The 14,908-nt window shown below is 45.6% G+C and overlaps 1 protein-coding gene across 1 annotated transcript in view; it reads right to left on the bottom strand.

Annotated features, from left to right (window-relative positions):
- The window catches only part of NCAPD2 (non-SMC condensin I complex subunit D2), a 1,714,408-nt gene that overhangs the window by 606,195 nt on the left and 1,093,305 nt on the right, over nt 1-14,908 (bottom strand). The window lies entirely within an intron of this gene.

The following is a 14,908-nucleotide window of genomic DNA, read 5'->3' on the forward strand; positions in this document are numbered from 1 at the left end:
AAAGGGGGTACGAATGAGAACCCCCCTGCTTGTTTATGTACCACATGACTGTGGTGTTGTCTGTGTAAATCAAAAGAGGCCCTGGATGCAAAAGGTTCTTGAAGGCTAGAAGAGCATTTTGAACTGCCAACATTTCCTTCAGATTGATGTGCCAGTGAAGATGATCCTTTGTCCAGGTTCCCTGCTGGCAATTGCCTAGAAAATGTGCTCCCCAAGCATAATCCGAGGCGTCCGTGGTTATGATTTGAGAAGGTTGAGGAAGACGGAAAGGCTTCCCTTCGTTTAAAGCACACACCCTGGACCACCAAAGGAACTCCTCCTGGAGGCAGGGGATCAGAGGAATCAGTGTCCAGATCGTGGTAATGCTGCGACCATACACTTTTCAGATACCATTGAAGCTTTCTCATATGGAGCCTTGCATTTGGAATCAACAGAATGCAGGAAGCCATGTAGCCCAGTGCCTGCAGGAATTTCCTTGCAGTGAGCTGAGGTAGAGTTGCCAAAGTCTTGAAAATTAAAGCCAGCTGTATTTGTTTTTCTGTAGTGAGGAAGGCCCTTTGTAAGGTTGTATTTAAGAGGGCTCCCAGAAATACCATTTGTTGAGAAGGGATCAAATGTGACTTTTTTGTGTTCACTGAAAATCCCAGGAGGAGGAAAAGACGTTGAACAAAATCCAGATGTTGAAGTAAAAGTTCCTTGCTGTCTGCCTGAATAAGGCAGTCGTCCAAACAGGGGTAAATCTGAATCCCCTGGAGTCTGCAATAAGCCACTACTGGTACCAGGCACTTGGTAAAGACTCTGGGTGCAGTAGATGCAGTAGATAAACCAAAGGGCAGTACAGAGAATTGAAAGTGTCTCGATCCTGCCTTGAACCTGAGGAATTTCCTGCGTTCCTGCCTGATGGGAATGTGTAAATAAGCTTCCTTTAGGTCCAATGTCACCATCCAGGTGTCCTGAGAGAGCATTGGAATCAGCTGCTGCAGAGTAAGCATCTTGAATTTTGGAATTTCCAAAAAGGATGTTTAACACAAAGGTCCAGAATAGGTCTCCATGAGCTTTGTTTTCTTGGAACCAGAAACAGTCTCGAATAAAAACCTTTGCCCATCTCTGAGAGTGGAACAGGCTCTATGGCTCTCATGGCCAGAAGAGCATCCACTTGATTTAAGGCCTCTGACCATTGATGTTCTGGCAGATCTGGCCAACCGAAAGCCCTTGGCAAGGTATGAAAGTGGAATTTGTAGCCTTTTAAAATCACGTCCAATACCCAATTGTCCTGGGTAATATGAGTCCAATTTCTGTAAAAAAGAGAAAGTTTTCCTCCGAGAGGGGCATCCAGGTAAAGAGGTCCTGTAGCCCAACCGAGAGAGTCATTGAGTTTGCTTTCTTTGAGATTGGGATCCGTCTTCTCCCCTTCTAGGTGAAGAAGCAGTCCATTGCCTCGATCTGAAGGAGGCCTGAGCTTCCACGACCTCTAGAGCGTCTATATCTTCCCCTTTGAGGCCTGTCAGACGTGGGAAAGGACCAATTCTTGGAGGGCCAATTCCTGGAAAATCTAGGAGGCTGAACTTGCAAGAAATCTTTCACAGTTTGCATAGATTTTGCCTTTTCTTCCATCTTTTTAATAACCTCCTCAGCCTTAGATCCAAAAAGAACATCATGCTTAACAGGGGCATCTAATAATTTAGCCTTAACCTGTTCAGGTAAACTTTGCTCACGAAGCCAAGCATGTCTCCTGATAACAGTACCAGAGGCTGCGGCCCTGCAAGAAGCATCCAAAGCATCAAAACCACAATGCAAGCTATGTTTGTTCAGTTGTTCAGTTGCATGCAATACATCCTGTAGTTCCTTATCTTCTGCACATGCAGGAAGGGAAGCAAGCTTTTGCTTTAAAACAGACAAAAGAAATTGCTGATACTTAAACATATGAAACTGGCAATTTAAAGCCCTAACAGAAAGGGTAGCAGAAGTATACACCTTTTTGCCCCACTTGTCTAAAGCACGAGAATCCTTCTCAGAGGGAATAGGATTCTTAGAAGTAGCAACTTTAGCAGCCTTAGAACCCTGAGAAATAGTTTCAGGATCCGCAGAAGGGGTCTTAAATAAGAACAAATGAGACTCAGGAACCCTATAAAACCTATCAGGCTTAGAGGGAGCAGGAGGCATGGAATCAGGATTCAAATTAGCCTCGGAAAAAGCATCATCCACAATGTCAAGAACAGGAGGGATAGCCAGAGGCCTATGTTGAGGAAGAAGAAGAAATTCTCTAAGCCTCTTCTTGGAAGCAGAATAATCCTGACCTTCCCAATGAAAATGTTCCCTCATCTCATGTAAGGTTTCTCCAAAAGAAAAATCTTCAGGCGGAGAGGCAGAGGGCAAGGAATCCTCAGCATCCGAATCCTCATAAGGAGGAAAAGAATATTCCTGATCAGAGGAAGAGACAGAAGATATAGAAGCCTGGTCAGAGGAATCCATAGGAACATCCTGTCGAGGCCTTTTCTCAGGGGGGGGGGGGGTGAGAACCCCTAATCATTGTAAGCAAATCTTCAGCCATCCTTAACAATTGCTTTTGTGTCCTGGGAGTAGATTCAGAAGAAACTTGAGCAGGAGCTTTAGACTTAACAGGAGTCTTTGTCTTTGAAATAGTGATGTGAGTAGGCCTGAATACTCCCTCAGAAGCCGGTACCTGCACAGCGGTTCCAGACCCATCCGAGGGAGCAACGTCCGAAGGTCCTGCAGCAGATAAAATAGAAGGCCTTGATGGCTCCCCATGGGAGTCCGTATCGGCCATCGGTTCAGAAGTGGCAGACGACAGGGGCTGCAAAAGCGCCTGACGACAGCCGAACCGGATGCCGGCGCCAGCTGCAACGAGTCCTGTTTGGACCTCGGAGGCCTGTCCTTGTCTTTGCGCTTCTTTTGAATTCCGGTAGTGTCCGACGACATTCTATAATTGAAGCGTCTGCCAGAGTAATTCAGAGCCCAGTCGTACCTGCGTTTGATAGTACGAGAATTAAACCTGGCACAGAACCGACAACAAGAAACGTCGTGGTCAGGGCCTAAGCAAGGTAGACAGTAAGAGTGGAAATCTTTATGAGGTATTTCTTTTCCACACGTAATACAATTATTAACTTTTTCTGACATTGGAGAAACAAGAAAAAGATTCCTCAACGGGGTACTTAGCTTTGAGAAGAGAAGTAAGAACTTCGGACCGACAACAACCAAAAACGCTGTTCGAAAATCGCCAACCAACGACTTGCGAGCTGCTTTCCACCGCACGGCAAGAAAGACTGGAGAAGATGGCGTCGGCTGACGGCTATGTACCAGAGCGTACTGACGTCAGGGTACTGGCTTGTACAGCCGACGCCGGACCCAGACTTTGGGATTCTGGCCGACCTCGGGCTGCCTGCCGGCAGGAGCACCCTACAGTTATGACTGCAACAGTGAAACATGATGATCATCAGTGAAACACAAAGAACATCTAACCAGAAGTAAAAAAGTGACTTTCTTTTCCCTGCAAGGATTCCATCACAACTGCCAGCACCGTGGTACAAACAGAGGGAGCAAAGGAAATGAGAAACAGCAGGATATTGCACAAAGTGCTGCATGTCCAGAGTAAACAAAAAAAACTTCCAGCTCCTTGCTAATCTGAATCATCCAAAAGTGCGCTACATTTAATAAAGGAACAGCAACAATATTTATTTATTTTAAATTTGTTAACCATGATAGTCCACTGGACACAGGTCCATTTTCAGTGGAGGCCTGGGGAGAAAAGCTCCACACACATGTAACAAAAAAAAACTACAAAGTATATTTAGATACAAAATGCAGGGAGTCTTAATAGTTTATTCATACACAGTAGTCACAATTAGTAAAAACAGAGAAATCTTACAATTAAATAGTTTCATTAGTCTAAAGAGATGTATACAATTGCCTCAATCATTGCTGGAGGGAGTCATGTGTAAACCAACAACTTCTTAAAGGTTATGGCACAGCAAAATAATGGGTATAGTTCCCCATACTAAAGGGGTGGCGTAAGCCACAAAACTATGGGCTAGGCTTGTAAATGCCCTCGGGCAGATAGCCTAGTATGAACCTATGAACCTAAACCATAAATCTATTTTATTATATTGTATGCATTTCTACAGTAATAGAATATAGACCGGTTTCTCTTGAGGTGAGATAGTTAAGGTGGTATAGGGTCTAACACAGTGGAGGGTCTAGCCTGGTGAAGAAGTGCAAGAGCATAGCCAGTTATTAGTGAGATGCAGTTTAAATGCTTTTTTGAACTGTATGAAGGATGTCACAGTATAGGGTAAAGCATTCCATATTTTGGATACATAATTAGAAAAAGAGAGCATCACCTGATGTATTATTTGACTTCGTTACTGTGAGAATAAGTTTGTTAATGGAGTGAAGATTTCTGTTATTGGTGGAGGTGAAGTAGGCTTTGCAATACAGTTTTTTTTTCTGGTTGATATAAAATTTTATGGGCCAGAGAGAGTTGGCTGTAATGCAGGAGCTGAGGAAGTTCCAGCCAGTTGAGCAGCTTCAAGGATGAGCAGTGGTGAGATCTAAATGGGGAGTCAAGAGGCAAATCTAGCTATTTTGTTATAGCAGGAGCCAAGCTTAGCTAGGTCTGCTTTTCTAAGGTTGGTGAGGCGCAGAGGAGGGTAGAAATAAGGCGAGTGTGAGATATAGTAGCTTTTGTTTGTTGGGTAAGAAATTGTCTATTTCTATAGAGGGTACCTAGTTTATTGTGAACTTTAATGGTCTGGGAAATATGAATATCAAATCTTAGATTATCATCAATCTCAATGCCAAGGAGTATGGCGTGCTCTGTGGGAGGGAAGAGTAATTTTGTTACTGGACATTATATTAAAGGTAGAAGTTGATGAGGTGGACCTAGTGGATTTAAAGAATAGTAGTTTGGTTTTAGCAGGGTTTAGGATGAGTTGGATTTTGGATAGCCATGTTTCTATAGAGAGGAAAGATTCCTGAGTTAATGTGTGAAGTTCCTGTAGTGAGGAAGCTGGACAAATTAATGTAGAATCATCAGGGTATTGGATGACAGATGCTTTGGGAGTAAAAGGATTAAAGCTTATTGGTACAGAGGATGAACAGCAGAGGGCCTAAAATAGAACCCTGGTGAACACCAAGATTAACCGTGTGAGAAGGGGGGAGAGCTCGTTTCCACAACACTGCTTGCTGACAGCCAGCTAAATAGCTCTGGAACCAGGCTATGGCGGGAAGAGAGTCCTAATTTGGACAGTTCTTTGATAATGTCATATCTAAAGATATCGAAGGCCTTTGACAGGTCAAGAAAAGTGGCAGAAACAAATTTACCAGCATTTCTGTGAGAGGTTACTGCATTGAAGGACAATAAGGCAGTGGTGGTACTATGGAAGTGTACCGGAGAAGGACAATAATGCAGTGGTGGTACTATGGAAGTGTACCAGAGAAGGAGAATAAGGCAGTGGGGCGGTACTATGGAAGTGTATTGAAGAAGGACAATAAGGCAGTGGTGGTACTATGGAAGTGTACCGGAGAAGGACAATAAGGCAGGGGTGGTACTATGGAAGTGTACCGGAGAAGGACAATAAGGCAGGGGTGGTACTATGGAAGTGCACCGGAGAAGGACAATAAGGCAGTGGTGGTACTATGGAAGTGTACCAGAGAAGGACTATAAGGCAGGGGTGGTACTATGGAAGTGCACCGGAGAAGGACAATAATGCAGTGGTGGTACTATGGAAGTGTATTGGAGAAGGACAATAAGGCAGTGGTGGTACTATGGAAGTGTATTGGAGAAGGACAATAAGGCAGGGGTGGTACTATGGAAGTGTACCGGAGAAGGACAATAAGGCAGTAGTGGTACTATGGAAGTGTACCAGAGAAGGACGATAAGGCAGTGGTGGTACTGTGGAAGTGTACCAGAGAAGGACGATAAGGCAGTGGTGGTACTGTGGAAGTGTACCAGAGAAGGACGATAAGGCAGTGGTGGTACTATGGAAGTGTACCAGAGAAGGACGATAAGGCAGTGGTGGTACTATGGAAGTGTATTGGAGAAGGACAATAAGGCAGTGGTGGTACTATGGAAGTGTACCAGAGAAGGACGATAAGGCAGTGGTGGTACTATGGAAGTGTATTGGAGAAGGGCAATAAGACAGTGGTGGTACTATGGAAGTGTATTGGAGAAGGACAATAAGGCAGTGGTGGTACTATGGAAGTGTACCGGAGGACAATAAGGCAGTGGTGGTACTATGGAAGTGTACCCGAGAAGGACAATAAGGCAGTGGTGGTACTATGGAAGTGTACCGGAGAAGGACAATAATGCAGTGGTGGTACTATGGAAGTGTACCCGAGAAGGACGATAAGGCAGTGGTGGTACTATGGAAGTGTATTGGAGAAGGACAATAAGGCAGTGGTGGTACTATGGAAGTGTATTATTGAAAGACGATAAGGCAGTGGTGGTACTATAGAAGTGTACCGGAGGACAATAAGGCAGTGGTGGTACTATGGAAGTGTACCGGAGAAGGACAATAAGGCAGTAGTGGTACTATGGAAGTGTACCAGAGAAGGACGATAAGCTAGTGGTGGTACTATGGAAGTGTATTGGAGAAGGACAATAAGGCAGTGGTGGTACTATGGAAGTGTACCGGAGGACAATAAGGCAGGGGTGGTACTATGGAAGTGTACCAGAGAAGGACGATAAGGCAGTGGTGGTACTATGGAAGTGTACCGGAGAAGGACAATAAGGCAGTGGTGGTACTATGGAAGTGTACCGGAGGACAATAAGGCAGGGGTGGTACTATGGAAATGTACCCGAGAAGGACGATAAGGCAGTGGTGGTACTATGGAAGTGTACCGGAGAAGGACAATAAGGCAGTAGTGGTACTATGGAAGTGTACCAGAGAAGGACGATAAGGCAGTGGTGGTACTATATAAGTGTACCGGAGAAGGACAATAAGGCAGTAGTGGTACTATGGAAGTGTACCGGAGAAGGACAATAAGGCAGTGGTGGTACTATGGAAGTGTACCGGAGAAGGACAATAAGGCAGTGGTGGTACTATGGAAGTGTACCGGAGGACAATAAGGCAGGGGTGGTACTATGGAAGTGTACCCGAGAAGGACAATAAGGCAGGGGTGGTACTATGGAAGTGTACCGGAGAAGGACAATAAGGCAGTAGTGGTACTATGGAAGTGTACCAGAGAAGGACGATAAGGCAGTGGTGGTACTATGGAAGTGTACCGGAGAAGGACAATAAGGCAGTGGTGGTACTATGGAAGTGTATTGGAGAAGGACAATAAGGCAGTGGTGGTACTATGGAAGTGTATTGGAGAAGGACAATAAGGCAGGGGTGGTACTATGGAAGTGTATTGGAGAAGGACAATAAGGCAGGGGTGGTACTATGGAAGTGTACCGGAGGACAATAAGGCAGGGGTGGTACTATGGAAGTGTACCGGAGAAGGACGATAAGGCAGAAGTGGTACTATGGAAGGGTACCGGAGAAGGACAATAAGGCAGGGGTGGTACTATGGAAGTGTACCGGAGAAGGACAATAAGGCAGGGGTGGTACTATGGAAGTGCACCGGAGAAGGACAATAAGGCAGGGGTGGTACTATGGAAGGGTACCAGAGATGGACAATAAGGCAGGGGTGGTACTATGGAAGTGCACCGGAGAAGGACAATAAGGCAGGTGTGGTACTATGGAAGGGTACCAGAGATGGACAATAAGGCAGTGGTGCTAGTATGGCAGTGTCGGAAGCCATGCTGGGTGTTTACAAGCAGTGAATCATTTGGAAGTGTATGCACTTAAGGATTTTTGCTAGAGGGGATAGAATTGCTATAGTTCGGTAGTTTGTAAGCTCTGTGAAGTTACCTCCTTTATGTAGGGGGATTATGTCAGATATATTCCATATCGCTGGGACAGTGGCTTCTGAGAGGGATCTGTTAATTAGAATGGCTATAGGGTAGGCCACTTCATCGGTAGCAATTTTTAAGAATTCTCCTGGTAATTTGTAAGCAGCCAGAGTAGTGGGTTTAGATTTTTTTGAGGTAGTTTTTTATCCTATCTATAGAGACAGACTGGAATTTGAAGGAGCTATTCCTTATGGGAGCAGTGATTGGTTCAGAGGAAGGGTGTGTCTGTTGATTTTTCTGTTGGTTGGCTTGGGTGAGTATGGTTTCAATAAAGAATTTATTACGTTAACCGGGAATGCTCTCAGAGTTATTTACTAAGGTGGTAGGGGGGGTACCAGTTTTGTCTGGTAGTAGTAATTTTTTAATAGCTGCCCAGAATGTTTGAGGGCTATGTTGGTGCTTGATTTGAAGATTGGAGTAGTAATTAATTTTGTCAAGTTTTACTAGTTTCTTAGCTTTATTCCTAAGCTCCTGCTATTTTTGTTTTGCAGCTGGGGACTTAACAGTTTTCCAGTGTTCCCATGCTTTATCTCTAGCTTTGAGGGGGGCTTTGGCTTCTTTGGTAAGCCATGTAGTGGGATTAGATCTGGTTCTTATGGTTCTAGGAGGAGTGTGAAGATCTAATGCATTTAAGAAGGTGTTATTAAAGTAACTGCCTCATTTAATTCCAGGTATTTCAGGGGTGCCCAATCTAATTGGTTTAGTTCTACTGTGAAATTGATGGGGTTAAAGTTTTTTTCTTTCTAATAAAGTGAGAAGACTGTACCTTTAGGATTATAGTTGCACTGTCATAGAAGTAAGGCTGGCAGATGGTTGCTTAAACCATTGGGGAGGCAACCTGCAAGAGAGGGGTGGCTAGGTTTATTAATTAAAATCCAGTCAAGGATAGATTCCCTGTTAGTTGTCTTGTCAGTTTTTGTTGGAGTTTAGACGGCTTGGATAAAGCCATGGAGATTAATATGATTTGTTGGGGTGGAAGAGTTGCAGGATAGTCGCCCAAAATGATGGTTTCATTTTGGAGAGAGAAACAGGACCAATGGAGCAAATTTTCTAGACTTCTGTGAAAGAACACAGAAAGCTTCGAAAGTCTCAGCAATTCTGTACATAAAGCTAGTTCTGGACAGCATGTATAATGCCTGAAGTGGTCTCAAATTGTAATCCGAAGACCTCAAAACTATTTTCAAGATTTTGGCTTTTAAAGCATCAGACAATTTTTTATGGTGCCTGACAGATTTGAAAACAGAATGGAACTGGAAATAACTGAACAAATAAAGGGACTGCTCGTCTCCTAACTCACACCTAAAGTGAGTACTGTTGACCGATGGATGATTGCCTTCTTTGAACAATGTGTTTAGAGAAACGGGAAAAAGAAGTTGTGTACTTACCATAACGTTCAATGTTTGTAGTCCATCTTGCCCTTCATTCTTACACTTTGGCTTGGAAGCCAAACGTCGGCTCCGACTCTGTCATTTTCTAGCTCAAAAACTTCTGGTTGGCTCGTGGCTAAGAGGTATCCCATCATGCACAGCTAACATAACCCAGATCTTGTTTGCTACAAGGAGAAACATACAGAGACAAAGAACAAACCATGTTGAAATAACCCAACATAACAATAAGGCAGTAGTCACTCTACCCCCAGGTCCTCAGGGAGGGAGCAGGAGGGAGGGTTTGTAAGAATGAAGGGCGAGATGGACTACAAACAAACATCGAATGTTATGCTAAGTACATAACACATCTTTATGTTTTGTAGTCCTATCTCACCTTCATTTTTACACTTGGGACAGCATCCCCAGCACGTTCATCTTGGGTGGCTCATTGGAAAATGCTCCGGAGTAATGTGGAACCAAAGGAAGACCTGTTCCTGGAAGCCATATCCAATTGTAGTGAGTAATGAATGTATGAGGTGAAGCCCATGTTGCTGCTGCACAGATGTTATCTATTGGAATTTTTGCCCAAAAAGCTACAGAGGTAGACCCAAATTAGCTTTCACCTTGAAGATCTTTGCACTGGATGTACAGACAAAGGAAATGCAGCTGGAAATCCAGTGAGACAGTGTGACTTTAGAAACTGGAAGGCCCTTCCTTGTATCTGGAAAAGGAAACAGTTGATCCGACCTTCTGAAATTCTTAGTTCTGTCAAGATAAAAACGCAATTGTCTATGCACGTCCAGCTGGTGAAATTTGTACTCTGCCTTGTTAGAAAAAGTAGGGAAGAAAACAGGTAATTCAACGGGCTGATTAATATTGGCTTGAGAAGAAACCTTACGAACAAAGGAAGGGTTTGTCCGTAAGGAGACTCTCTGTGAAACACCAAATAAGGGGGTTTAATGGAAAGAGTTTGCAGTTCAGAGACCCTCCTTGTAGATGTGATGGCCACTAAAAATATAGTTTTCCATGATAAGAACTTAAGGTCACAAGTTGCTGAAGGTTCGAAAGGGCTTAAAGTCTATAGAGTACAAAATTCAAATCCCATGGTGCCACCGGATCCATGACTGGGGGTCTTAACAAGGTGGCCCCTTTAAGGAAAGCTCTACACAGTCTATGAGCCATAAGGTTGGGGTTATTAGCCAAATGAAAAGAAATAGCTGCCAGTTGAACTTTGATAGTGGCAGCTGCTGAACCTTGATGGAACAACTGAGAAAGGAACTCTAAAATGGCAGAAATGGGAGCTGTGTAAAGATCAAGGTTTCTCGCACAGGCCCAAAAGGAGTAACTTTTCCATTTACTGGTACAAGTCTTTCTGGTAGAAGGTTTGTGAGAGGATGTCAGAATGTGTATAACCTCAGGAGAAAAGTCATGAAGCCTGACTAGAGATGGAATTGGAGCAGTCAAGCTGTCAAATTGAGGGTGTGGAGAGAGGGATGGAACACTCCTGGCATGTGTCAGCAAATCTGGCACTGGGTCCAGAGTCCACGTTTCGACCATTAGATGCAGTCTGAGGAAGGGGAACCAAATCGGTCGAGGCCAATAAGGAGCAATTAGGATCATTTTGCGTCCCAAGGATATTGCTTTCTAAATTACCTTCGATATCAGGGGGAATGGTGGAAAAGCATAGAGAAGTCCGGTGGGCCAATCGTGAACGAGTGCATCTCTGGGGGTCTCCCCTTCCGGGGGAATTGGGGTGAAGTAGCTGCTGCATTTGGCATTGAGAGGGGTGGCAAATAGATTGCAGCAAGGCTGACCCCATTTGCAAAAAAATTGTTCTGCAATGTATGTGTTCAGAGACCACTCGTGAGGCATCAGAATAGCCCTGCTGAGCCTGTCAGTTGGATTTCCCCGGCATGTGCGTTGCGACCAGAAAGCATTGGGAAGACAGTGCCCACACTCACACTCGAAGGGCTTCTCTGCAGAGGTGATTAGATTTAGTCCCTCCTTGTTTATATACCACACCACCGACATTATCTGAGTGGATCACAATCGTCCCTATAGGGAGAAAGCTGTGAAGTGCTTGCAATGCCAGAAGCACTGCTCTCATCTTCAAGATGTTGATATGCAAATGAGCCTAGTGTTCCTGCCACGTGCCTTGGACTGTTCTCCCTAGATAATGCCCCCCCACTATCTGGGAGGCAAAAGTGGTCATGGTGGCAATGGGGGGTGGGGGTGGGGGGGCAAACAATCTGCCTGTGTTTAGATTGCTGGTCTGGGTCCACCAGCGAAGATCCTGTTTGCACCAATCTGTTATCAGGATGGGGTGAGAAAGAGGTAGACACTGCAGTGACCATTGGGCAAAGAGTAACCACTGCAGAACCCTCACGTGCAGTCTGGCTAATGGGACTAATGTTACTATAGAGGCCATCCTCCCTAACAACTTGAGCACCATCTTTACTTTCACTTTCCTTAAAGGAAGTAAACTCAAAACTTGTTCCCTGAGGTTCTGAATTCTTTCTACGGGAAGGTAAGCCCTCATTGAGACCGTGTTTATGTCGGCACCAATAAAATTCACATGCCGAGAGGGTGATAATGCAGATTTTTGCCAATTTACTGTGATCTCCAACTGCAAGCAAGTTGAAATGATAGCGTCCCTGGCCTGTAATAGTAGATGCCTGGTGGTGGCTGTCAGGAGCCAGTCGCCCAGGTATAGAAACACACTGAATTCCCGACATATCAAGTTAGCCGTTACCACTGCCATGCATTTGGTGAACACTCTAGGGGATGTGGTGAGACCAAAGGGCAGGGCACGAAACTGATGACTGGCCCCCAGCCGGAAGCATAAGTGACTCCTTGATGCCCTGTCCATCAAGATACGGTAGTATGCATCTTGGAGGTCTATGGAGCACATCCAAATGTCTTTCCCTAACAACGGGAGTATCGACTGTAAGGTGACCATTCGGAACTTAGACTTCTGTACAGATTTGTTTAATTTGCTGAGATCCAAGATGGGTCTCAAGTCCCCTATTCTTTTTGGCACCAAAAAGAATCTGGAGCAAGTCCCTAATCCTACTTGGTCTGCAGGGATGGGTTGGATGACTCTACGAGCAACTTTTGGATTTCTAGAGTTGCTGAATCCCTGTGATTGGGTGAAACATCTAGGATTTGTCTGATCCAAGGAGATGGAAAAAAAGAAGGGAATAGGGTAACTTATCCTTAATGCCCACTTGTCTTGAGTGATATTGTGCTAGGCTTCTGGGTATAAAGATATACGACCCCTGACTGGCTCCAGCGATGCGCAGTTGGGCCTTTTAGGAGCACTGGTAGGGATGGCCACAAAAGGAATCACGATCTCCCTGGTTCTGCAGGCCTCCCCTGCCTCAAGGGCGGCATCTACCATTATTTCCTCCCCCTCTGCCTCTGGAGAAGAAATCACCTTGTGCGTCCTGAAAAAACCTCTGCGACTTTTTGAAACACATTTTTCCGCCCTTCTGCCCTTTGGGATGGGGTCTAGAAAGAACGGAAAACTGGACTCCCACGGCAGACAGGATTTTTCCTTCCTGTTCACACCTGGTGAGTGTGCCCTTTACCTTGGTTCCAAACAATGAGGATCCATCAAAGGGAGCGTTGGTAAATGTAGACTTAAAGGCTTCTGCAAAGTTACACAAGCGCATCCAGGAGTGTCTTCTAAGAGAAACTCCTGAACCCGCTGCCCTACTCACTCCATCAGCTGCGCAAGATATCAGCCTCATGGAGGAGTTTACAATATAATTTAAGGTAGACATCTGTGCGTTAACCTTCTCAGATACCGCTTCAGATACGTTACCTTGCAGTCTCTCTCCCGGTTCCTTTAGGAGATCTCTTTGGAGCCTTGTGAAGTGTGACGCAGGTAGTTCAGCGATCTAAGTGTAAAAGCCGCTGAAGAAGAGACACACTTCCCGTACCTCTCCATCGTTCGAGACTCCTTGTTCGGTGGATGGACAGTGGAGGAAGTTTCAGCAAGTTCCTTTTTGGTGGCTGCTGCCACCACCATGGCATCTATTGGAACGTCCTTAGTAAGAAAGTCTTTGCCCTGGGGTGCTGACAAAAATGTATTTGGTCTTCTAGGAATCGGTTCCACAGAATCAGGAGATTTACACATTTTGACTCACTAGATCCAGTAGTTCATCAAATGGTGGAGACACCCAAGAGGCGGAGGGTTGAGACCCGAAAGCCTTAAGGTACACTGACTCCTCATCAGAGGGGGATGTGGTGGGCCAGCCGCCTCTGTTTCAGGATCTCAAGGATATCTGCAAACGAGATATTATCAGAGGACTTGGTGGACTCTTCTGACCCCACGAGGTCAGTGTCTGATGTAACAGACTCATCAGGGGAGTCAACATGTTTCCTCTTACAAGTTTCCTCCCTAAGAAGGGTATTCTGGTGAGACCTCGGAAGACTGGGGACCAACTCATGGAGGTTTCTTGAGGTTGCAAGTCTCTGGTGTGCTGGGAAAGAGAGGGAGCAGAAACTGAAGTCAGCGCTTTAGGGGGAAGAGTGTTGGCACCACTGGTTGAAACTGAAGACCTGGACAGCACACTCATCACCTCGAAGGCCGATCCTCCCAGCTCAGAGGATGCCCCCCGCTCTGAAGATGCAGAGGCAGTCCTTGGCGCCAAGGAGATGGGCTCCGAGGCAGATGTGGGGTCCAAACTCACGCAAGCTGAAGCACCAAAAGGTAGGCTTGGAACTGAAGTTAGATTCCAAGCGTACCCCTCGTGCCCAACCGGAGAACTGAGGACCCTAGACCCTCACGGATGGCATCGAAAGGGTCGGAGCGGATACCGGAACAGAGAGACCAACTGAGTTAGCTGGAACCAACCTTTCCACAACCCGAGGAACTGAGATCTCTGGCTCTGAAGGCCCAGAGTGGCTCAGGAGGAGGAACATCGACAGGGTGTAAGGGCACATGAGGTTCCGGAGCTGACTGGGACAGAGCCGAAAGTAAATTTGCCAGCGCCGAAGTCTGAAGCAGTCTGTGCACCACTCTCTCGACGTCCTCATCATAAAGGCACTTAAGAGGACCTGGAAGACAGAGTGGGTGACCTAGATCGCTGAAAGATAGGCGACCTAAGAGTCAGGGAGACCGGTCGGAGTTCAGCTGACCGGCTCAGAGACACAGGCTCAGTTATCGGCACCGAAACTCCTGGAGCCTAAACTGACGGATCCACAATGGGAACCTCTGTCGGCACAGAGACCAGTGGAGCCGGCGAGGATGCAATTTTGGCAATTTTGTCTGGCGGCTCCGATGATACAGAATGAGTGGGAGACCGCCTTTTTGTAGATTTGGCTATGTCTTTGTTGGAGGAAGGAGATTTAGAGCTGCAGGACGAAGAAGCCAACTCCTCCTCAAAAGAATGCTTCAATAGTCCTTTCAAGATAAGTTTGTTCTTTCTCTCCTGAGGAACACAGGGACTAAAGGCATGACAAAACAAGCAAGACTCTTGGAGGTGACTAGCCCCCAAACAGTACACACAGATTGCGCCCATCCATTAAGGACATTTTCTGGGCACATTTTGTACATTTTTTAAAGCCCAAAGGCTTGTGATCCTTAGTATCCTTAGACATAGTGCAGTAAACAATGCAC

This window comes from Protopterus annectens, chromosome 8.part0 (genome assembly GCF_019279795.1).
Source record: "Protopterus annectens isolate FY-2018-M chromosome 8.part0, PAN1.0, whole genome shotgun sequence".
NCBI classification, from domain to species: domain Eukaryota; kingdom Metazoa; phylum Chordata; order Ceratodontiformes; family Protopteridae; genus Protopterus; species Protopterus annectens.